The sequence below is a fragment of the Spermophilus citellus genome, assembly GCF_964194105.1.
Source record: "Spermophilus citellus genome assembly, chromosome: 5".
Taxonomy (NCBI): Eukaryota; Metazoa; Chordata; class Mammalia; order Rodentia; family Sciuridae; genus Spermophilus; species Spermophilus citellus.
Window position 1 is genome coordinate 11,173,923 of NC_138186.1, and position 25,204 is coordinate 11,199,126.

At 47.3% G+C, this 25,204-nt stretch overlaps 1 long non-coding RNA gene across 3 annotated transcripts; it reads right to left on the bottom strand.

The window, feature by feature from the left end:
* Window positions 1-16,653: 16,653 nt before the first annotated feature.
* On the bottom strand, window positions 16,654-22,025 carry LOC308649811. Of its 3 annotated transcripts, none has more exons than XR_014022169.1 (4): window positions 21,887-22,025; window positions 20,462-21,178; window positions 19,296-20,299; window positions 16,654-17,540 (listed from the first exon to the last, which is right to left on the bottom strand). It is a non-coding gene; the product is annotated as an uncharacterized lncRNA (long non-coding RNA). The 3 variants fall into 3 exon arrangements; XR_014022170.1 differs by having other exon boundaries at window positions 20,462-21,126; window positions 21,887-22,023; XR_014022171.1 differs by having other exon boundaries at window positions 17,088-17,540; window positions 19,898-20,299.
* Between the last annotated feature and the right edge of the window lie 3,179 nt (window positions 22,026-25,204).

Consider the following 25,204-nt stretch of genomic DNA (forward strand, 5'->3'; position numbering starts at 1 on the left):
GACCTGAGGCTTCATATCTCAAGGTTCGGGTTTGAAATCAGAACTGCTGGGAGATGGGGAGACCGGAGGAAGATCTGCTTTTTAATTTTGAAGGAAGTTAAGGGAAAGACATGAGAGCGACGTTTTTTCTGTTCATGGGCTAGTTCTCCACCCTTTTTGACTTTGCAAGCATAAAAGGCAATGTAAATATTCTGTAAGTAATACAACTAGTTGTCAGGCCTGTGGTTATTAGTAAATCTAGTCACAGAGCTCCTTGGCTTGCACTGGACCCAAGCTCTCAAGACCAAAGGCAAGGTCATGCACACCCAGCCAGGATTGGGGAAAGGCTCCAAAAATAAACGAAAACAAAGGAACGTCAGTGAGGAGTGAGTACAGATGCTAATGGAGGGTTGTGTCCCAACAAAATCCCTTGAAAATTGAAAATATCCTAATTCAAAAATGCATTTCCACCCTCACCTACGTGACATCGCAGCTCACAGCACAGCTCCCTCTAGACAGTCCCCATTTCCCCTTGCGATCCTGGGCTGCCTGGGAGCCGTGGTCTGAGATCACTGCCTAGCATCTCCAGGGAGGATCGGACAGCAGGTCACTAGTCCCGGAAAAGATCCAGATGCAAAATTCCAACTATAGTCTCTCCTGAGTGCACATTGCTTTTACAACCTTTTAAAGTCGAAAAATTGGGAAGAGGAACTGATGTAAACCAGGGACCATCTGTAATGTCATTTTCCCTGTTGCTGGTGAAGACAATACCTCCTTAGATGCTTCAATGTGTTTTTTCCCTACTTCTTTAATTCTTTCTATTCAATGAGCCCCGTGGTGATACATGTGAATTGTGCTCAGGAATACATAGTCGATGACATCCCAGGATTACCCTATTTGTCAAAAAGGATGTCTCGTGACACCTGAACCTTCTAAGACGTGTGTCGAGAGCCTTACGCTTTTGCCAGTGGACACGTTTTCTTTCCTCTTTTAAGCTGCGTCTTTGCTCAGTCATTCTTGACCACAAGCCTTACAGGCTACAGTTGCTAGGAGCCGGGATGTGACAAAGGGCTCTGCTGCCCGGAGACCAGAGGAACCAGGAGCTGCAGCCAGCGGGAACTTGGACAGTGAAGACAAGTGAACCCCACTTTCCCGCTCCTTCCCCTCTGCAGACTCAGACTCAGCCGGGGCAGGGAGGAGAGCAAACGAGGGGAGCAAGCTGGGCCATCAGAGAGGCTAAGCAGGGGGCCTCCTTGGCTCCCCTCATTACCGCCATGGGGAGGGGACACATCTGATCTTCCCAAACTTTCCAAGTGACCCTGGTTACGTGATGTCATATGAGGGCTCCAATTTCTTAAGCACCAACGACTAATTCAAGTTTTTGAAAAACACAAAACTAAATGAAATGTGCCCGTGGGCTTGTATGCTGAGCTCTTGGTGAAGGGAACCCAGCGGTGTTCCTAGCTCTGCCCCACCACCCTGAGGTCCTCCATGGTTACTCCACAAGCATTTCTGGACATCACGGTGTGCCAGGCTCTGTTCTGGCTGGGCATCAGCAGGTGAAACTCAGACCAAACACCTGTCCTCAACAAGCCACAGTCACTGAGGACTGATGGACAGCAAAAGAAATGGGTAAGAAGAATGGTGTGCTGGACGGTACACCAGGCTACCGGAAAAGTTAACAGGACAGAGGTAATGGGGAGTCTGAGGAGGGGTCCACTCTTGAGGAGTTTTGAGGAGGGAAATCAGAGAAAGCTTCAGTAACAAGGTAACATGTCCCCAAGGGCCTGAGGGAGTGAGTTATGTAGATAACTGGGGAGAATGGTCTAGAAAGAGAAGGAACAGCAAATACAAAGGCCCTGAGACAGGTCTAAAAGGGACTGGGCCAGCAGGAGAGACATGAATGAGCAAGTTTGGGGAAGAGGAGGAGAAAAGGCAAGAGAGATGGGCTGAGGCAGCCCCTGTGAGACGTGAAGCACAGGAGGGCGTTGAGCAGAGCAGGGACTTGACCTCTTAGAGGCAGAGGGGACAAAACCGGACACAGAAGTCTGACAGTGGTCCAGGGGGGACACAAAGGTATCTCCAACTAGGAGGACAGCGTGGAGACCTGGAGACAGTTGGATCTGTTGGCAGGCGATGCCCACCCCCCTTTCTGGATTCTTTTTCTCCAGTCTCGGAGCAAAAGCAAAACTTGGCATCATTAAAAAAAAAACCCACTATCCACTTACCATCTTCCTCTTCCCTGACCCACTCTCCCAGAGGTCTGTCCACTCCAGCAGGGTGAGTTACCTGAGGTCAGGAGACACATCAAGGGGGACAGATCTGAAGGAAGTACTAGCTTCCACACCCACACCCCATGCAGACCCAAACCAACCACATCCCCCATGCTTAGGTTTTATCTATTTATGGGGTTTTGTTGCTATTCCAAAAATTACCATTTTAGAGATGGCAACCAATCTTTAAAAAATGAAGAAGGAGGGGGAGAAAGAAAGGAGGAGGAGGAGGAAGCAGGAGAGGAGGGGAAGGAGGGGGACCCTCAGTGGAGCCCAGGATTTAAAAGTCCCCAGACACTCTTCACCAGCGGCACCTGGAAGATTTGGGCTCTGTTTGCCAAGACTCCCTTACGGAGACTCCCTTGGCAACCCACCTACATCCCTGCACGTCCCCTCCACGGCCACACGTGCAGATCCTGGGGTTCCCCTCCTTTCTGGCTTTGGGCACCTCCAAGCCAAGATGCAAGGAAAACAGAGGGTCACTGCTGCTGAAGGCGTCCTTCAGTCAGCAGTGATCAGGAGTAGACCACGCCCAGCTTCTGAGGCATGTTCTAAAGAATGTCCAGCAACTCCCCAGTCAGATGGAGCTCCTGTTGGCCCCTGTGGAAGAGAGCTCAGCAAAGCCCCTCAGCAGGCTTCCTTCTCCTCCTGTTTGCCTCCTTCTCCCCAGCCATGCTTCCTGGACTCCCCTCCCCAGTAAACTACTGGACCCTGAAGTCCTGCCTCAAAGTCACAGTCAGAGGAACCCAGGCAAGTCCTGCCCCCAGCTGACAACGCCCAGCTCCTGGGGCCCTGGCTTCCCCAGGCACGCAGGCTAAGGGACACACCCCGGGGCTTGTTCCACACCTCCTGGTTTGCCAGGTTCGCTCTCCCGGGGTGTGCCAGGGAGCCCAAGTGTGGAGCTGGGGACAAAGCCCCGGAGGTGGCCACAGGGACTCTCATGGAGTGTTGGGTCTTGAAGCCTGTCATAATTTGGACACATAAAGGCAATCAGGGGAAAGGCTTTCCAGCATGGACCAAGTGTCCACATTCGAGTCTGTCCTGGCAGGTTCTGCCCTGGTCACCATAGAGCATCTCTGGCCCAATCCTTCCACTAGTGGTCTCAGAGCTGGGAGGTGGAACCAGGGCCATGTTCATCAGGAGAGTACCCAGAGCGGGGGCCAAGACACCCGGGATTTATGTGGTCATCTTTGGGCCCCAGTCCTCACTCTTCCTCTTTGAAAAGTGCCTGAGTTTCAGGGCTGGAGCCTTCGACCCTCCGTCCCCCACACCACGGGGGCTGACCGCATCCAAGAGTTTCTCACTCCAGCTCTCTGGTGGTCAGCCTTTCTCAGGAGGACCCTAACCCTGGAAACCTCTCCTGATATCCTTGATTCCTTCAGAAACTGGCCCACAACCAAATAATGCAGCCAGAGGGACCAGGCTGTATCCCCAGTGCCTAGAACACTGTCCACACATGCTAAATAGGTGCTTAATAAAACCTTCCGTATAAACGAACCAATGAAGTGGCTCAGACACAGAGCTCAGAGACAGCTCAGCCGGCCCCTGGCATGCTTCCCAGGGTGGGCTTCACCCCTGCACCCCTGGTCTGGCCAGTTACATGCTTTACACCACAATTTCCCCTTGGTAAAGTGTGACCCCATGCAGGTTGTGACATGAAAAGGGTGTGATTGGATTTTCTGGAAAAAAAATCAAACAGGGCAGAATCAGGGAGACTGAACTTAACACAGGCTCCCTCCTTTGACCAGAATTTCAGTCAGGCTCTGAGGGTTCTGCCTGACCCAGTCCAGCCTCGGACTCGCCCCACCCCCACCTCATCCAGCTTGAGCAAGAATCCTGCTAAGTAAGTTTAGGGGGGGACCCCCATCCTGGTTCCTTGGTTTTAAATCCCCACTTGTCCTCATGGGGACTGAAGTTGAGCCCCAAACCTCCCCAGTGCAAGATCATGCTGTGCCCACCGCCACGGCTCCCTTGAGTACATTCCCACTCACCATCTGCAAAGTGAACCAAGGAAAATCCAGGAGAGAGGAGAAGTGACAATGAGTTCAGTCATCAGGGTGAGAGTAGCCATGAGGAAGACACTGAGGGTGACATGAATGAAAGTATCAGAGACAGGATGGATTAGAGAGGCAAGTAGTTACAGACGGTTCCAGATTTCCCTGGTTCCAAACTCGGGATGGCACCTTTGATCCTTTGGGGTGTCCCCCAAAAGTCCGTGTGTGGAACAATGCAGGAAGGTTCAGAGGTGAACCCAATCCATTATGAGAGTTCCAACCTAACCAGTGGATTAATTCATTAAATGGATCAATAACTAGAACGGATCACTGGGTGGTAACTGTAGGCGGGTGGGGTGTGGCTGGAGGAAGTGGGTCACTGGAGGTGTGTCCTTGGGGATATTGTCCCTGACTCTGTACTCAACCTGGTTCTGCTGCCTCGTTGCCCTGTCCCGAGTGGCTTTCCTCTGCCACACCCTGCCGCCATGATGGTCCACCTCCCTTGGGCTCAGAGCCACGAGTCGGCTGACCAGGAACTGAACCTCTGGCACTGCAAGCCAGAATAGACTTCTGCTCCTCTGGGTGGTTCTTGTTGGGTATGTCGATCACAGAGACACAGAAATCAAGAACAGATCAAAGGCAAAAATGCTTTGCCCTTGAGTCTCAATAATGGCAAAATTTGACGCCTAAATAATATCAAATCAGAAATTTCTCATTCATCTATCTGAACCTTGGATTGAGACCTATAGATCCATCTTTGGTAGACCAGGCCTTCAAATGTGCACCCTGTTGATACATAATTCATCAAATAGCTACCTTGTTTTGAACCTTCTCTCTAGAAGCATACAGGATCTTTTTAAACACACACGTTTGTACCAAAGCTGGAGATCACAGTGGGACAGGGTTTGTTGTCTTCTTGTCTTGGGGTCTGTAGGGACCAGAAAAGCCTTCCCTGGACTGAAGCATGGTGGGCATACTATTCTAGCCTGTTTTACACTGAGGCACGCGGTATCTGGCAGGCCACGAGCAAAAGCCACACACGAGCTCTGACCCCTCCTGCTCCTTCCTCCCAGCTTGGGGTCTAGCAACTTCCTTCCCCGTTACATTTCTGTGTGTCACTTTTTGATCTTGTGGATGTGGCTTCATTTAAAAGCAAATTGTTGTTTAGACATGGCTGTACCCAGCAGGTGGAGATCCAGAGCTGGAGCTGTTCGAATGATCCAAACCCAAGTCCCTATTCTGCTCCTGAGGATGGGGGACCCTCCACAGTATGGAGGAGGGACAGAGGGGCAGGGGAAGATGGTGAGGCTCAAAGGATGCACCGTACACATCCTCAGCAAGTGCCTATCACACTGGGTGTTGTGGATGCCGTGAGGAGCAAGGGGCCCCTGTTCTCCAGGGGGCTGGATGCCACGGGCCAGGGTACACGAGGAGGAGGACGCCACCCACTGCTGTGATCAGGATGAGCAAGCTGAGGCTTGGAGCCTCCAGACCTCCCCAGCACCCACGGCTGAAGAGCGAGCTCCAGGCCCCCGACCCTGCCCTCTACCACAGCTGCCCATTGGCTTAATGGTGGCACCGAGGAACCTATTCTGCGTTATTCCATCCAGGATTCTGAATGATTCTATCACCTATTAAGCAAGAAAAAAAATTTTTTTTTCAAAGCCTAGAATTTCATGTAGTGCCGATTTCTATCTTTCCTTCATGTTCGAGATTGAGATTGAATAGAAAAACCTGAAAACTTGGCCTCTCATGTGACACCCTTTGGGGTACAGCCTGCCTGAGACGTCCAGGAGCTGGAGTCTTACACCAGCTCGGTCAGTTGCCAGATCCAATCATTCTAGAAGGCGCACTGATTGGGTTACTGACCCCCCTTGGTAGAGCATGTGCCATGATCTAATCACCACATGCATTTTGTCACACTGTGACCTAATGCCATCCTGCGGTCTCAGGAATGGTTGGCAGTGTTATTAACAGGCTGTCCCAAAGAACCTTGCTCCAGATTTGCCAGGCCAGGAGAACCGCAGGAAGCCCAGCCACACAGGGCATCGCCTTTCTTCAGCACGGGGAGGAGGCTGGCACCTTTGAAATCAAAGGCAGGATTTTTAAACAGCTCAGGAGAGTCCAGGCCAGCGGCTTCTGGACAGGCAAGATGCACAGGTGGGGCGTGAGCCAGGTCCCCAGGCAGGGCCGTGAGCCTAGTGCAGCTTGAGCAGAACCCACGAGACCACCTTCCTGACGTGGGCTGTCCCCCCAAATGTGTGGCCACTGGAGATTAAAGGCAACATGCCCCCGCCACTGGAGAGACAAGAAGCACAGCCCCAATCAGGGACAGGCTGTAAAGAAAGGGCACCCCCATGAGCCAGAGGGAAGGCCCTGTGTGAGCTCAGCCACACCCGGTCACGGGGAGACTGGACCAGGAAAGAGCAGGTGGAGGGCGGGACAGGGGCTTCCTGCTCTGCAGTGGGGGGGGGGGGGCAGGGTCAGTGCTGCCCCCTGGATTTTCCTAGGAACAGTCCTTGAATAAAGCAAACCCAGGTTTGATTCTAGGTCCTTGATTTCTGATTGTGTGGCTTTGGGAAAAGACAAACTCTGAGCCTCTGTTTCCCCAAAACTAACAGTAACCTCAGAGAGTCACCAGGAGGATTGTATGAGATGGCATGTCACATACCCCTTGCACAGCTCCGGATACATAGTAGGTGCTCAGTAAATATTTGTCTTCTTGCCACACCCCGTATCCTCACCCTGCTCACACCTTTGTGAAAGCCATCCAGGTGGGCGTTTCTACATAGATAGATTAAACATACAAGTCAGAATCCACCCACCCCCCATTTAGAACAGAGCATTCCGTGGTCTGGCCAGATGACGTGGCCTTTGGTTCCAAGACATCACAGCTCCTGCAGGTTCGGCCAGCATTCTCCCATGCAGCACAGATGGGAGCCTTGGGGCTCCAACACCCCCCAAACCACTGGCCCTACATGATGCCCGCTTTCCCACGGACCACCAGAGGCCACCCACAAGGGAAGTTTTCCTTCCCTTCCCCTTAATTCTTGCCACCCTCATTCCCCAATCTCCCTTCCAGGGTCCAGTCTTCTGCCCAGGAGGTCCTCTTCTCCCACGAGGAGAGCTTGTCCCCTCCTGTCACCCATAGTTCTTTTCCTCAATGAAGCCCTGTGACCTCGTTCCCCAGGGATTTCCACATGGTGACACTGTCCCTCAGTGAGGTCTTGAAATCACATCTCGTTTGTCCCCACAAGTACATGCAGAGCCCGTGACCCCCTGCCTTCTTTTCTTACCTTTTGAACCTCCCCAATTTTTAAAAGTCTATTCCACATAAGCACCGCCAGACATCTGGTCAACCCCCCTCCCCACACCAGATGACTCCTTTTCGCTGGGAACTGCTGATACGGAAGTAGGTGCAGCAAGACCCACCATGGGCCAAGAGGAAGAAGAGGCCAGATCCTCTTTACAGAAAATATCTAGGAAAATTCAGAGTCATAGAGGCCTCCTCCAGTCTCCTTCCACAGCCTTGCAGCCATTCAAGGTCCCCGCTCCAAAGCCAACTTCACACACACACACACACACACACACCCCAGTGGTGGTGAGGAGGCAGCTGCAGGCTTCTCCAGCCCAGCACTGACTGAGGGGGAGCTCTGCTAACCCAGGGCAGCCTCGCAGCTGTCAGAGGGTGAGGAGAAGCAGTGCAGACCTCCACCCTCTGCCCACGGTCAGGGGACCTCCAGCTCCCTGGGTGAAGATATGTCAGCTCACAGGCCTCACCCACAGCTCCCCAGGAAGTCCAGAGTCTCCCCCCGAGGCGCCTCACACTTGAATACACCCCACGGGAAGCCGACCGCTGGCATGGGAAGTATCATGTGACCTCAATGGCAATGATGGCATCCCCAGAAGTGGCAGATTCAGTACCAGCCCTGGGCTGCAATGGCTGGAGTGACGTACAGCTGAGGTTCACCTCTGGTGGATGGAGGGGTTCCTTCTCTCAGGCTGTCGGCCTAAGGCAGGTACTGGTGTCACAGGGTGTGTCCAGGTCCTAGACCCTAGGACCTGGGAACATGGCTGTGTTAGTGAGCGTTTTATCGCTGCGACCAAAATACCCTACAAGAACAGCTTAGAAAAGGAAAAGGCTGTTTGGGGGTCACAGTTCTGTGGTCTCAGCCTGCAGTCAGACACCTCCATCACCTTGGGCCCCAGTTTCAGAAGTGGAACATCATGGCAGAGGGTGGCTGCTCTGCTCATTAAGTTTGGGGAGCAGGGAGTGGGGGAAGGGGTCACAGAGAAGATAAACCCTTCCAGAGCACACCCCTGGGGATCCCTCCTCCAGCCACACTCCACCTGCCTACAGTCACAACCCAGTGAGTCCTTTCAAATTATTAATCCATCCATTGAATCAATCGAGTGGATCAGCTCTCATGATCATCTCACCTCTCGGCATATCCGCATTGACAGGGGCTTTGAGGGGACACCTCGTATCTAAACCAATGGTCTTGAGAAAAGGGTCTTTGCCTATGAAACAGTTATAGTTCTTGAGAATCAGGTGGCCGCAAATCCAATGACAAGTGTCGTTATAAAAGCCACAGAGAGAAATCCCTGTGAAGACCGAGGCAGTGACCAGGTGATAGAGCTACAGGTGGAGGAAGGCGGAGGAAGGACCCTCCCCTGGAGCTCTGCATGACCTTGGCAGCACCCTGATTGCTGGCATTGAACTCTGTGAGACAATAAGTTTCTCCATGATGACTTGTTGTGGCAGTCCCAGGAAATCCGGACAAGGGGGCAGGGACAGACCTGCCCAGCCGAGAGTCTGTCCTGCTCGGGTTCCTGAGAGTGCTCCTTTCTTCTCTCTCACTCACTCTGCAGCGCCAAGGACCTCCAAGTCCCCATAGAGCTGGGGAGCCTCGACACTCTCTCCAGTGCGTGGGCTACTCTGCTCACTGGGCTGGGAATCAGCATGGAGGGGCCCTCCAGGAGGGTCGTGGGAGCTAGCACGGGGCCTGGCTCAGGATCAGTGCTCCACAAGTAAACACCCACCCTCTCCTCCCCTCGGTGGCCATCCCCCGGAATGACAAGCCCATGCTTGTCTGGCTTGTTGCTTTGGTGGCAGGACAGCAGGGCTGTGACAAAAGACTGCGTCATAGGTGCCACGGCGGGTGCCTGGCCAAAGGGTGCATGGGATAGATTTCACCAAGGCCCTGGGTCATGAAAGCCCAAAACTAAGGGCCGTCACCTTCCCCAGTTTCTCCACTTAAAGAAGGCACGTTGCAAAGTCATAAAAAGATACTGTTGGGGTAATAAGAAAAAATTTTAAAATCTGGAAATAGATTATGGTGATGGTTTCACAACATTATGAAAATAGTTAAGTCTGCTAAATTGTACATTTAAAATTGACTAAAAACTTGGAGAAATAACAGCCAATGAGTACAGATTTATAGTCAGGAGAAGTAAGTTTTAGTATTCTATTGCACAGTCGGGTGACTACAGTGAATAATATTGTATTGTATATTTCAAAATAACTAGAAGAGAGGATTTTGAAAGTACTGACTACAAAGAAATGACAAATGTTTGAGATGACGGATAAACTAATTATCCTGATTTGATCAACATGCATCATATACATATATGTTGAAATATCATATCGTATCTCATAAGCTATGTGTATTTAGTATGTGTCAATTAAAAATAAAATAAAATTTTTAAAATATTGATAAAATGGTGAATTTTATGTTACATATATTTTTATCATATTTTTAAAAGGTTAGTAATGTAATATACCAAGTAAAACATATTGAATTATACACATTGAGTCAGCAAATTTTATGCTATGTGTGTTCGTCAGCTTTCCATTACTTAACAAAGTACCAGAGACAATAAGTTTATGAAGATAAAAGGTTTATTTGGCTCACAGTTTTGGAGCTTTCAGTTCATGATGGGTTGACTCCATTGTTTTGGGGCCCATGACAAGGTAGCACATCATGGCAGGAGTGTATGGTGGAGGAAACCTTTTCATCTCATAGCCAGATATGAAAAAGAGACGGGAAGAGACCAGGGTCCCACAGGTCATTACCAGGGCATGCTCCCAAGATCTTCCATTAGGCCCCCCCAGCTCTTAAAGTTTCCACCATCTCCAAGTAGTGCCAAGGGCCGGTGACCCATCCTTTCACACAAGGAACTTTGGGAGCATTCCAGATGCAAACAATAGCAGTATGTGAATGGTATCTCAATACAATCATTTTCTAAAATTCAAACAGATTTTAAAACACACACGTGCGCACACACACACACTCACACACACACTTGCAACAACAAAATAAAAAACTTATGGCTTTTGGGCCTGGGGGAAACCCTGTTCCAGGAGACAGCCTGTGCTAACAGGTGCTCCTGGGTCAGCCCTTCCACGTCTTTAACTGGACTCCATCTACTGGCTGCTTCCTGGATTCAGCCTTGGTGAGTGGTTGGTGTGGCTCAGCCCGTGGGTCTGTCAGGGTGCCCGTCCTGCAGCCCCTGGGTCCCGTTTTTCTGTCCCCTCTGTGCACTAAAGCCCCGGGCCCAGGTGCTTCTTTGCCTTCTCTCTCTTAATTAGCAAACCCTGCATTTCCCTCTCCCCGTGTGCCGTGAAGCCTGTGGTGTCTCATACGTCACACCTTGGATGTCTCGAGAGTTGTAGGCAGGGTCACAGGATATTTCCACGGGAGGAATTACCCAACAGCAACAATTTTCAAGACAGTCCATATTTCTACCGTCTAGACACAAAGACAGAGACAACTTGCCAATTAGCCCTTAGCACCGCATTGGGAAGGACCATCTAGAATTGTGACCTGCTGCACCTGCTGTGGAGGCACTGCCAAAGAGAAGTGGACATTCCCACCTAGCAGCAATCAAAGAACCAAGTCAGGAAAACATCCCATATATAAACGAGTATTTATCCTCCACAGAGAGGTGCCGGGACCAGATCAGGGTGCGCAGTGATCAGCTTTAGCACTAGCAGGAACCTTCCATGGCCTACCCTTGTTCTCAGCTTGATTTGTGTTTTGTCCATAGAAGACAATCAGCAAAGAGTGGCAGAGACACAGAAGTCCAGGGGAAAGTGGTGGGAGTAGGAAAAAAGGAAAATAGAACCATCTCAAAAACTCACGTTCAGCCCCACCTTACAGGAAGTGTTTGGGAAGTCGGTGTTCGGAGATTTAGAAAGGGAATGGTCTCCGTAAGAGCAGTTGTAAGCATGATCTATCTCATTCTGATTTTTAGAAAGATGGCAATTTGCATAGCGCACCTGTATTAATCAGATCCTTGATTGAGAGCCGGCGCCTCTTTCCCTTACGATCAAATCGTCTAGAATGACACTGGGGGGATTGACGGTGGTGTTCAAATAAGTGGCAAGGAGGGGAGTCTAAAGTCGCGGCTCAATGAAATAATTTGGCAGTTTTATTAGGAAATTGTTATATTTACCAAAGGAAAAGCTCATTTTGACGGCAAACACAGAAAAACCAAGCAAATCATTTCAAAAGCTGCATGGAGAAGATGAGTCAAGTACATATTTGTCCCCAGAGAAAGACAAGCTGAACGGGTAAATCCACCTCTTGACCATCCAGGGCCGGAGCTGGACTGTACAATGTCTTTGCTTCTATTTGTGATTTGGAACCACTGTCCTTTGGCCCTGTGGTTTGGCCACGCAAAAGCCATTCTGAACATTCAGAAACTCCCTTTCCAGGGTCCATTGCATCTAGGGATGTCAGTGTCACTTGGCTTGGTCTCCCGGGGTGGGGGAGACCTCCCTCCAATAAGAGGAAGGTAAGGAACTGAGGTGAGCTCCACCAGCTCTTGCCCTGGTTTCTGCTCCATCCATTTGTGGTATGAGGCTCTGAGCTCCTGGTGGATGTTTTGCAACCTGAGGTTCCCCAGGATGAGGTGAGGGTGAGGGGAGCCAGCCACTGAGGATGTCAAAACAAACAGAAGACATCTGGCTGACTCAACGGAGCAGTGGAACGCACACCCATCTCTACCACCTTTATGGGACAGATGTGCGGCCAATGTCTTTTCTACACTTTGGCTGATTTTCAGTCTCTCAATGTGCCCCTCCCAGGAACAGACACTCTTATTCTATCACGTAGTTAAATTTGTCACTTATTTAGTGGCTATTCAATTTTATGTCCTGCTTAAGCAACAACGGCTTACCTTACCATTACTAAAGCAAACCCCTATTTTGCATCCTGAAGTTGAATTACAGAAGCTTTCACATCCTGTTTATGATTTTCCTGGACCTAATTTTTAAGAATATGAGATATGAATCAGAATATGTTTCCCATAGTTATATTTAATTGATTTGGATCATTATGGGAAAGGCCATCGTCCAACCAAAGTGCCGCCATATTTACTTTGTCATAAATCAAGTAGCTTTGGATGAGTGGGTCTGTTTTTAATGCTCCTTCTGCCACACTGATTAACATTTATATTTTATGTGAATACTATGTTCTCCCAACCGCTGAAGCTTTATAATCTCATTGATATGACAAGACCTCTAATTTTATTGTTCTTATTCAAGGGAGGCCTGGCTATTAGCTTTGCATTTTCATATCAATTTTATAATTAATCTGTCACTTTCCCAAAAAGAAAAAAAAATCATAAATTTGTACTATTTAGATCAGTCAGTTCTTCATACTATTAAGTCATCAATCCATGAATATAGTCTACTTCACCTCTATTATTAGACTTTCTTTTAATTTCTCTTTAATATTTTCTCCCACACTTTTCATTGGATTTATTCTCAATATTTAATTGGGGAGGGACTCTATAGTAAATGGCATGTATTTCCTTTGTAATTGTTGCTGGTATCTAGAAATGGATTTGTTTGTATCACCACTGTGTTCAATGACCTTGCAAATCTCCTTAGCAATTCCAATATTTTTCTAAACTCTTCCTTTCTTAAATTCATAATCATGGTATCTACAAATATCTACAAATATCAGTAATATTATTTATTCCTTTTCAGCCCTCATAGCTTTTATTTCAATAATTTTCTTGCTAGAAACTCTAGTAACACACTGAAGAATAATTATTCAGGAATCTTTTTTCATTCCTAATCCCAAGGGATGACTTTCATATTTTATATTTAAGCAGGATGATCACAGCAGCTTATTTATTTATTTATTTATTTTCAGTACTGAGGATTGAACCCAGGGATACTTTACTACTGAGGCACATTTCCAGACCTTTTCTTTTATTTTTTATTTGGAGACAGGATCTCATTACATTTTTGATGCTGGCCTCAAACTTGTGATCCTCCTGCCTCAGCCTCCTGAATTGCTGAGATTACAGGTGAGCTCCCCTGTGCCCAGCCACAATAGATCTTTTTAAAGGTGGCTTCTAGTGAATGAAGGAAATTACTTCTGTGTTCATTTTGGTAAGTGCGGATTTTATCAGGCATGCCTACTGAATGTTCTCAAATACATTTTCTTTATTTATTGGGATGGTCGAGAGTGGCTTTTTCTTTTGTTTTACTAATCTGATGAATTGTAATTGTTGACTTTGGATTATTAGGTCAATCCTGTGTCTCTGGAATTGACCTAAATTGGTTGTGATTTGTTCTTTTTATACATCACTAGATTTCCTTTGCCAAGGTTTTGCTATAGAATCGAAAACTTACATTTGCAAAAGTGGTCTGCCTGCGATTTTCTGTCTTATAACATCCTTGGCCTTAATTATATCTAAACTTACAAGTTTTTAAATGTCCGAGAAGATTCTACAGGATCAGCTGTGATTTAGTTATTAAAGTTTGGAAAAATTCGCTGGTGGAACCATCGGGGCCTGAAGTTGTGAGGAAAACTTTAATAACAGATTTAATTTTAGTAGATATGGAACTATCCAGAATTCCTATTTCTCCCTATTCATTTTCATATGGTCAGTTTTATAAATTATCAAATGTATTAGCCTAAACTTGTTAACATCATTCATTTTTTCAATGAGAGAAGAATTTGCACTAATGTCCCTTTTTTGTTCTTAATGTGGTAATTTATGTCCTGTTCCTTCTGTCTTTCTCATGCACAAATATATGTCTTCCTAGGGGGTTGTAAGTTGTATCCTTTTTTACGCCAGTGTTTGATGCCGTGGCTTTCTGTGTTACGCAGCATTCATCTGTGTCATTAAATCTTGCTTTCTTGTCCCAAATTCTTCTTAAGAATCTCACATCACTATTTTTCAGAAATTTTTTTTTTCTTTTCTGATGAGTTTATTTAAAGTTATGTCTGTCCTTCCAGCTCACATTTGCGTTTTTTCCTCCCCAGGCGGATAATTCAACGACAGTCCCTTCTGGTCCCCAGAAGACTCTCTCTCTCTCTGAGTCTTTCAATGACAAAAATGATTTGAAAATCATTTTGTTTTTATAATTTAATGGATTAAAATGATTTAAAATCCTAGCCTTAATCACCCCCTCCATCAAATAGAAGAAAACAAGAGGAAAAGAAAAATCCCATGTGCTTTGAATGTAGTTTTTGTGGGTTTTTTGTTTTGTTATGTTGTAACCTGCCAAAGGAAATAGGTTTATCATCTCCACTTGGAGTCGAGGAGGCAGGTTCCGGTAACAGAGGCGGGGAGTGAAGGGAGCAGTCAGAGTTTGAACTGGGAATCCCTGTCTTGTTTCAAGTTTGGGCACCTTTACGCAAAGCCTCACCTCCCTCTGTCTCCCCTTCCTTTTTCTTAAACAAGTGCAATAGCTCAGGACAATCAGACAGCACAGCCCCCCCACCTGCAAGCGCCCGGGGACCTGGTCTGGGTCTTGGAGATCCCCGAGGGGGCGCCCTGCTCCCTCCTTGCAGTCCTGTTCACACAGTGGGGTTGTGCCAGGTGCCCAGTCACCCCCCCCCGCCCCCCGCGCTCTCAGGGATGCTGTGAGAGTCCTCCATCTGTGGGAGCTGTTCTTTCTCTCAAGCAACAATAAGATTTCACAAGGGTAAGAACTAAGACCCTTTAATGAAAATGGCGACACTTGAAAACAAAGAGGGGAAGGCAAAGGGAGAGAGGGGAGAGGGTCACAGACGTCCTTTGGGAAGTGAGCTTTGACCCAGGGTTAGGTGTGCCTGTTCTCAGGAGCCCTGCCTGTGGGGCATGGGCTCGGTGCATTTTGCTGGCTGCAAGCAGGTCCTTAAAGAAGACAGGCTGTGCACATTCCATGAGGCCAGGGAGAGGAGGAGGGGTCCTTGGGTGGGAGAAGCTTAGCTGTCTCAGTGGCAGAGCAGGGAGCTGTGTTGGAGCATGCTGATTGACACACGATCCTGGGCAGGCCGTCACCTGTGGGCTCATCGGCCTGCCACTCATCCTCCAGATGCTCTGTGCTTATTGGTCCGGAAGGCCTGGCTCAGCCTGGCTTCTGGATCACTGGGCAGCCACAGGAGCCATCAGCCGTCATGATTCCAGAGTCCTGTCACACGGCCTGACACCCACCACAATTCCCAGAAACTTGAGAGACACAAAGTTCCTTCTCTGCATTCCCGGGATCCACGGAGGAGCCCGGCACCTCCCCAGCCCCATCCTTCCTAGTGCCCTCCCCCTTGCCAGCCCACCAGGTCCCCTTACCCACTGGCAAAGAAAGAGAGCCCTGGCCAACCAGTGCCCAGCAGCCAGGGACAGCGACTCTGTTTTCAACAGCGGTTCCCTCCCAAGTCAGGTGTAAGGCTGGGGCTGTTAATCAGTTAGGCGATGCTGATTGCATCTTAATAACAAATGCAAAGAGCCCAAGAGCAGCAATTTGCAGTAATGGGAAAAATCAGCAGGTCCCTGGGGTTTGACAGGAAGTAAACACTCTCCAGGTTCAAATTTGGGGGAGGAAAAATTGTCTGTGAGTACTCTGGCAGCGCTGGGAGCTGCTGGTGCTTTGGGCCCTAAAGGGGAAGAGGCTGAATGAGAAGAGACCCAGGCTGGACAGAGAGTGAGGAGGGAGGCTGAGGCCAGAGTTCACCGGGCTCCATCCTCCACCCTCTATACCCGCCTGCTGGAGGCACCCAGTATAGGAACATGGTGCTATGTCTCCCATCCCTGCTACCAAATGCCCGGCAGAAACAGGGAGAAAAGACCACCACTAGTAAGATCTGGCCAAGCAAGTTGTTTCAAAGTATCCCTGGTTGAGGCTGACCAGGAAAAGGGCCAAGTCCCCCCATCATCCTTTCTTATTGTAAACACACAGCAAGAGGGGATATGAGGCTTCCTCCATAAAATATCCACCCCCCTCCGCCAGGAGAGTCCTTTCTTTTATAATCTCCTTGGTTATCACCATTAGAAGGTGAAACATTTTCCACCGCATCTGGTTTCCTCCTCGCTGAGAATGTTCCCGATGCCGAACGCACATATTTTTCTTACATGTAATTTGATTTGGATGGTTTCTTGACCTGCATCCAAATTGAGCCGTGGGTAATTATTACTGTCACTATTGTTATTAATACTGATATTTATCATAATCTCACCAATGCTGGGGACAGCCCTTAATCTTGCTGTTTTATTTGGTTGAAGGGAAAAGTGCAAAGAAACGCTGGCCTCCCTCCCAATTTATCCTCTTGTATTCACTTTACCAAACTCGTACTACGGGAGTAATTAGCCCAATTTATAGTGATCCCGAGTCGGCTATAACTCTGAATTGCTTTCAGAGGATACTGCCAAGACCAGTGGGTAGAAGTCCCAAGCTTTATCTCATTAAAGTGAGAAAATATCTTATTGTTATGGCTTCCACCCAGATAGAAGTAATGAGCTCCCTGTCACCAGAAAGATTCAAGTAGAAGCCAAAAGATCATCTATCCGGTCAGCAGTTGCAGGTTTGCAGGGACATTTCCCCTACTTCCTCTGCAGGTTTGCTGGAATAAGGTGGCAAAGATTCACTGGAGAAAGCATCCAGATTTATTACCTGCAGGGGGCGATCACAGGGTAACTCCCCCTAGCTCCACATGACACAGTGGGTAACGCACCCCTTTCCCAAGGGGAAGGGAGAGTCAGGAGCAGAGATCATCTTTAGGGGAATAGTCAATTGTTTTTAGGGGAACTCGTGGGCTTGGAGAACAAAACAACGGCCTGGGACCATCCATTTGGTCCACAGATTCTCTGTGGGACTGAACTAGAGTACAGTGGTGTGTGACCAAGGCCTGCACAGGTGTGTTGATCGTCTGCCATTATTCTTTCTTGATACGGGTTTAGTCTTCTCTGGTTAATGACATTTCAATAAGAAGATGGAAGTTGATTGTGTTCTTCTTCTTTGTAGACTGGTCTTTAGGCAGATCAGAGAACTCTGTAGAAGGTTCTCCTGGCCCTGGGAGGAGAGCACACAAAGGAAGGGCAGAGGGACCTGGATTGTGAGCCTATGTTAAGACCTTTTCATTGCCTTCAGGTCAGTATGCAGAAAACACACACACACACACTCACACACACACACACACACACACATATTGGGAGGATCAACACTCTCTATCCTCAATACTGGCTAGGAAAGTTATAAACTAGGACTGTACTTCTCAGACTTCAGGTCCATCAGAATCACCTAAAACCTCATTCCCACATTTCTGGGTCCCCAAAGCTGCTGATTCAGTAAGTCGGAGAAGCAAGGCCCAAGAACCGGCATTTCCAATATGGCGCCTCTGAGCACCACTGAACTAGGGGAAGGTCAGAGGAGCTCTTTGAAAGCTCTCTTTCTAATATAAGATTTTACGATGCCCTGAAGGAAAAATTATTTAAAAAGAAACCAAGACCAATTGGATCAGGTCAAAGAGATAAGGTGTGGCCATTCCTACAAACTTAATATGAATGTTTAAAAAGAGGATGAATTCAGTCTTCACCTTTTAATACTTTCCTGTCTCCACAGATAATCTGATTTATCCTACAAATGCTCCAAAGTCTGTTTTTTTTTCCCCCCACTGTCTCATTTTGCTGGAAGTTTTCCATTGCTCCTTAAGTTCATGTGGGAAAGTCACACTTATTCAAAAAGATAAAGCCCAGGTTTTTAGTCTTTCTGTGGTAACTGTGCACCCTCTGGCTTTGATGCCTCAAAACAAAATTTAACAGTTCTCCTTCTTTCTGACGTGAGGGGCACCAGGTAGCACCCCCACGTGTCTGGTGATCTCTGTTACTCTTGACCCCTCAGGGGCTCTGAAATGACCCAGAACCAAGTTTTGAGTCAACTGTATGAATCCCTGGGGCAGCTGTAAAGGAGAGTAGGGAGAGATGAGCAGCCCAAGAACTCCTTACAGAGCCTGTGGGCTGTCTCCCATGCACATCATCAGATGGGTCCCCTGACCCATGCAGGTGTGCAAGACAGGAATCATTTCCTCCACTTTACTAAAAAGGAAGGTGACACTTTGAGAGTTTCTAAATTATTCAAAGGCCACAACAAACATTGTAGAACATTATAGAAGAAAAGTTCAGGTTTTCTGGCACTTGGGGTGATCATTTTTGCCTACCTCATGAAGCTGCTTTTGGAAATAAAACAATAGGCCAAGAGGTGAGACAAGGAAGACAGGAAAATGATAAATTTGCAGCAGCTAGATAGGTAGGTACAGGGAGCTTGGGAACCACCACTCCTTTCTCTATCTCCTCAGTCTCCCTGGCAAAACTCCTCATCCATCCGTCCATCCACTGTTTCATCCATCCATTCATTTATATATTCATCCATTCATCCATTCATGTGTCCATCTATCCATCCATTCATTCATATATTCATCTGTCCATCCATCTATCCTTCCGTCGATCCATCTATCCATCTGTTCATCCATCCACCTCATTTCAAAAATGAAGAGACAGGCCCCAAAAGGTGAAGTGCCATGCCCAAGATCACACAGCTAGTTAATAGCAGGGTCAGGGCTAGAACTAACTAGAACTCAAATCTTCTGACAAATCTGGACAGTCTATCCACTCCACCACTTTTCATGAGAATGACACGTGACAGTTGGGGAGATTTGCAGGTGTTCTTTGCTCTGTTTTATCCTGTACCCCTTCCCTGTATTCTAGAAGTAAGCTATTATTTTATGCTTATTTTCCTGAGTAAAGGAAAGAGATTCAAGAACAGACTCACCCTTGGACTATGCAGTGTGCCAGGCAAGCTTTTTTTTAGGAGTGTGGGTAACTGTTTGAGGCACCCCAAATCTGCAGGCCAGTAGTATAACCATGGTGGTCTGGTCTCGTGTGGTTTTGAAGAAAGGCTCTTCTAATCAGTGGGAGTGCCCTGCTTACAGGCTGCCCTTCTAGAACTGAAACCAGCACTGGTTTGGTACAAGGTCTGGACTCTTCGGGTATCTGGTAGACCCCACTTGGAGGAAAAGTCATAAAGTGCTCCAAAAAGGAGGGGCAGGGATGGGGTCCCTGTATATTTCAGGTAGTAGAGATGGCTTTAGAAAGGTTCAGAAGATACTTCAATGTGCAGGCTCCCCTTAATGCAGGTTCTGGGGCAAGGGTCCTGGTTATCCGGGTCTAAGGGCATGGTCAATGCAAGCTTGAGGACTCAGCATAGAATACACTCAGTGACTTAAATACGAGGTTTCCCAGTGCAGGGACTGCGTCTTCCCTGTGCCAGGGGAAGAAGGCAGAGGACAGGCAAAGGGCAGGAGAAGAACCCTGAGGTGCTCTGGGTCCCGAGTTCTGCCCAAGCAAGAAGAAAAGAGAATCGATGACACAAACCTGAAGTGCAAGGGAGATGGTCCTCCCGGGCCTAGGAAAGCCAGGAGGGTGGTGATCCCCAGCTCCCTCCTCCCGACTCCGCCATGCCCGGCAAGGAGACCAGCTGAGGAAGGTCTGGAACATCAGGTGGGCCTGAGGCAGCTCTCAGAAGCCTGCCCTTTCCCTCTGTGTGCTCTGGGCCAGTGACATGTTATCTGTGCTCCTGAGAGTGGGGCAGGCAAGGCAAAGAGAGACGGAGAGACGGGAAGTCCAGGAGGGAGCCCTGAGAGGCGTCAGGTCAGCAGCTGAGGGACGAGCCGAGAGTGGGTGAAGGACTCTCCAGTGGGTGGTGACAGGAGGAGGACCACCTCTCCCTCCCCTCTGCCTTTCAGGATTGTCTGTCTCCCGGGGTTCAGAGGAAACCTTAAAAAAGAGAGGAGCGTCCCAACTTGGCAAAGAATATGTTCTCACCACTTGGCTGAACGGGGGCTGAAAAGAAAAGTGAAGTTGCGACCAAAAGCAAAACAAAGACCAAAAGCAGAACTGTGCATTTGACACATCTCAGATTTTGTCCTGGCTTCCCACCTGGTACAAGAGGTGGCTGTGAGAAGTCACGGCAAACGTCCTGGAGAGTGTGGATAGAGTAGGGCCCCAGAGCCCTTTGGTCCTGGGCACGCCAGCAATGGTTGGGCAGCAGGAAGCCGGTGCAGGGCATTCCTTGGCACTCCTTGTACCTGGAGGCTCTCGGTTTGGGTCTCTTGCTTCTCCTGCAGGCCTGTGATGCTCAAAAGGCCATGGAGAAGGGACACAGCCCTGGTGTCATAAGGCCACCTCCATCTTGCTCACCCTCCCTCAGCCTCTAGCCAAAGGATGCAGAAAGCATGTAAAAATGGCCCCAAGCCCCCCTCCTCAGAGACAAGCCCCTCATTGGTCTTGGGTCAGGGGCTTGGCTCCAGTCTCAGCAAGGCCATGCCCAGGCCCCAGACCCCTGGCCTCTGCTGAAAGGAGCCCTTCTCCCAGGTCCTGAGCAGGGGTTCAGGGGAGCCCTGGAGGCACCAGCGGGGGAGGGGACTCTTGCAGGAGGACCTGCGGAAGTCATTGCTCATCCAGGCACCCATCTTGTCACCTTCGGTTGTTTCCGGCAGTGAGCATGTTCTTGTTTCCTTGTGAAAAGGTCTGGGTCACCTGAGGACACTTTTTGCAGTGATCCAGCTGGACTTTGTCTTCGTGTCACCGGATCTCTGTGTCCCCTGCAGGAGTGATGGCCATCATTTCCACAGTAACAAATACCCGGTAACTGAACTAGTTAGGAGGATTAAAAAAATAATTAAAAAAAACAACAACTCTGTGATCTATGAAATAATGTCTGATCTTCTGTTCTCTTTCAGAAAAGAAGAGAGCGACTGGTATCCCAACAGGGTTTCACCTCAGTTGACTGCAAAGAAACGTGTTTCACAGCAAATGAATGTGTAATAGGAAGCAATCATATGTATCTATATTCATCCGCAGGTAGAAAATATGTCCCCAGAGTAAGGTTTAGGGAAAGAGCATTGCAATCCAAAAGTAGTTAGGACTAATCACCTACTCATAGTATAGGTATAGGGATAACTCTAGCTATAAATTTAGGTTGGGTGTAGGTATAGGTGTTGGTACAGGTAAAGGGGAAGGTGTAGGTATAGATGCAGGTATGGGTACAGATATAGGTATAAGCATCATCATAAGAGAAGCATAGCAAGTCCTGAATCTAGTCCTCTATTAACACTTACTAAGCTGTTAGCAATCCTGCCTCAACCCTCAGCACCACCCTAGATACTGTGGGAGATATATCAAAAGAATGTAAAAACTTAAAAAAAATCTTATAGAAATGAAAACCTGATTTAGGAATTGTAATTATTCCTAAATCAGAAAACAACACAAAGAATTACTCTGACTAGTAAATACAGTAAAAACAATAGATGACATGTCTTAAGTGCTTACTGAATAGCAGGTCTTCGAATAAGTATATGTTACCTCAATAAATCCTTAGGAAAACAGATAATAATTGTTAGTAGAGCCACCCTGCAGAAGCAAAGGTTGAGGGGTCTGAGGTGGCCCAAGTTGCTGCAGTCAAGTCAGGATTTCAGGGTGTGTGAGGAAGCACCCCCCAGCCACCAGCTCTGCTCCATTCTGTGAGTGTACCAATGAGAGGGATCAAGAGTCAGTACAGTGGTCATTCAGAGAAGACACAGCGCCAAGCCCCAGAACAGTAGGAGCAGGTCAGAGCAGGACATGCACTGCCTGGTACCATGGTTGTCAAAGCCCGACCTGAACTTTAGCCAAGTAAAGAGAGAATGCTGGCAGCTGGCTCTGATCCTAGCCCCACGGGGGAGTTGAGAGTCCTGGGAAACTAGGTTTCTACCCCCAAATCTGTCCAACCTAGGTCTGGAAAGGTAGGTGACTTTTACAATGTCACATAGATCCCTTAGCTATAAAAATGGTAATTGGAAGAGACGCTGTGTAAATCTTGTCTTAGGGACAGGGGTCAGAGGAGGACATGGTCTAGCTCAGGATACAACTGGGAATGTATCCTAGAAGCTTATCTCCTTTGCAGGAGTCTCTTTGATTGAATGTACTTGAATACCTTGAATATCAGATCATCGCAGACCTGATACTCAACACCCAGCTGACATGTGCACAGTCACCTGAGCCGTGAAAGGCTTCTCAGCCTCCACGATTTGCCATTTGAGGCCCTGAGCTACCTTGAAGTAACCCAGATCTCAAAGATACATAAAATAAATGAAGTGCTGCCTCTCAGTTGTGTGAAACTGGAGTCAGAGAACGTGCTCCCTCTTAGGGAGATGAAGGTGGAGGTGAGCCTGGGGGATAGCAGGAGGTGAAGTAGCTGTGGAAGGGTGAGAGAAGTGGGTCCCAGTGGGGAAGCTGGAGCCAGGATTAGAACCCACATCTGGCTGAACCCAGAGCCTCAGCTCTTGCCTGGCTCTGTCACCTGCTCTGATGGCAGTGCAACTATTAGGTCACTTGGCTGCTTCTCTGAGTTGGGTCCGAATGAAAGGAAGGTTGGTTTGCACACAAAAAATCTCCCCTGCACACCGGCAAGCACAGTGTGACCTACAAGTCAATGTCGACTCTTCAGAGAGTTTCTGAAAGACACCACCAGCAACAAGGGAAAAAATACAATATGGAGGATTTAAGCAAGAGTGAGAAAGTAGCTGTTAGAGAATCCACAGTTATTCCTTTTAGCAGAAGGTACAGATCGTAAGTTCAACGAGTTTTGACAAAAAAATTGGATACCTGTGTAACTGCCACCCAATCAAAATACAAAATATTGCTATTACCCCAGAAATTTTCATTCTTCCCCTTTCTAGTCTGTTCTTGCCCTAGAGGCCCCCACTATTCTATCGCCGTTGATTAATTGGCCTTGCATAGATCTTGACATAATTGGAATCAGATAGTGTATACTCTTGCGTCTCACATCACAGGCTCTCCATGTTTGGGGGACTCTTTTATGTGGTTACAGATATCCATTTTTATTCTTTTTGTTGCGGGGTGTGATTCCAATGTGTCTATATATGTTACAATTTGTTCATACATTTTCCTGTTGATGGATGTTTAGGTTGCATTTGATTATTAACTGTAACTAACATACGCCTTTACAAGTCTTTTTAAGGTCATATGCTCTCATTTTTCTTGAGTTAACATCTAGCAGGGGAATGCTGAGTCACTGACAAGGGACATTTAACTTAATCCTCAAACTCTGTCAAAGAGTTTTCCAAGGTGAGTTTACAACAGCGAGAGTTCCGGTTGCTCCATATCCATTTGATGACTGTCTTTAACATTAGCTCTTCTGGTGAAATTGTGGCTTTTAACTGGCATTTTATTAATGGCTAATGATGATGGACATCTTTTCACTAGAATTTTTATTTTTGGCTTTTTGTTGTTTTGGACTTTTTTTTTCCATTTCTACACCTTCTTTGGTAAAACATCTGTTTGAATCTTTTGTCCATGCTTTTAATCAGATTGTTTGCAGGGGTTCTTATTATTGATTTTTGAGAGTTCCAGGGTACAAGCTTTGATATGTTCTGGTTATACAAGTGATTTGTAAGTAAGTGTTTTAAGTAGAGAGCTTCTCTTTTCATTCTCGTAACAACACTTCTCCAGAGCAAAAGTTCTTAATTTTGATGAAGCCTAATTTTCCAATTGTTTTTCTTTTATGGGCTAGGCTTTGAAGGCTATACTAAAAAATCTTTTCCTAAACCAAATTTGTCTTCTATTTTTATTTTTATTTTGCGAAGAGTTTTTAATCTTTAAATGGGTGTTGAATTTGGTCAAGTGGCTTCTTTTTCTTCTCTCCCTCTTCCTCCTCTTTCTGCACCTCCTCCTGACCGCTCCTCCTTCTCTTCCTTCTGACCATAGAGAAAGTGGGGTGTCTTTGCCAGAGACTGGGTAGCCTCTGAGCATGGTTCACTCCCTAGAAATGAGGTGGGACTTTGTCCACCATGGGGCCAAGAACTTTTATGAAGACGATAATTAATGTGATGAAGATAATCAAGGCCATGCTGCTTCACCCTCAATTCAGTCTGTTCAAGCCATGACTACAATCTGGACAATAAGATCCTACTTCTTCTTCTGCCTCTCTTCCCAACTTTTAGTGTCCTGGATGGGTTTATTGAGTTTTTAATTATAAAAGAATTTATTTTATTTAATGCAAAACTTCCTGGTGCTCTTTTAGAACACTGAGTTTCTTTTCTACATCTCAGGGGAAGTTTCCGCCACATAGGAGACTCAGGAGCACTGTCAGGTAGAATGAATTCCAGGGTGGATCTGAATTTTCCAATATGGTAGCCACCCACCACAGGTGGCTGTGGAGCACTTGAAGCATGGTTGATGTGAACGAGAAGCTGAATTCTTAATATCAATGAATTTAAAGTTAAGTAAGTATACAGGCTAGTGGCTACTCTGTTAGAGAGTCACTCTGAATAGGAGGCTTTCAAGGAGGAAAGAGAATCTTTACCATAAAGTCTTAAGATGGCCTCATCATATTTTAAGTAGTGTAAAATCTGCTAAACTATTGATATTTCTCTTAGTTTTACACTAAGTTGTGCAAGCTATACTAAGTCTTATTTTAAGATCCACCATATTCTGCAGTATCCACATTCTGCATACATAGCGATGATTTCTCCTAATTATTTGACTGAAAACATCTGGAAGGCTACATGCATAATAAATATAAAAAGACTTGGAGACAGGCTGACTCTGGTCCAAATCCTCATCCTGACACTTCCAATCTCAAATGACCTTCAGGTTGGAGGATCAACCTTCTTTACCCAC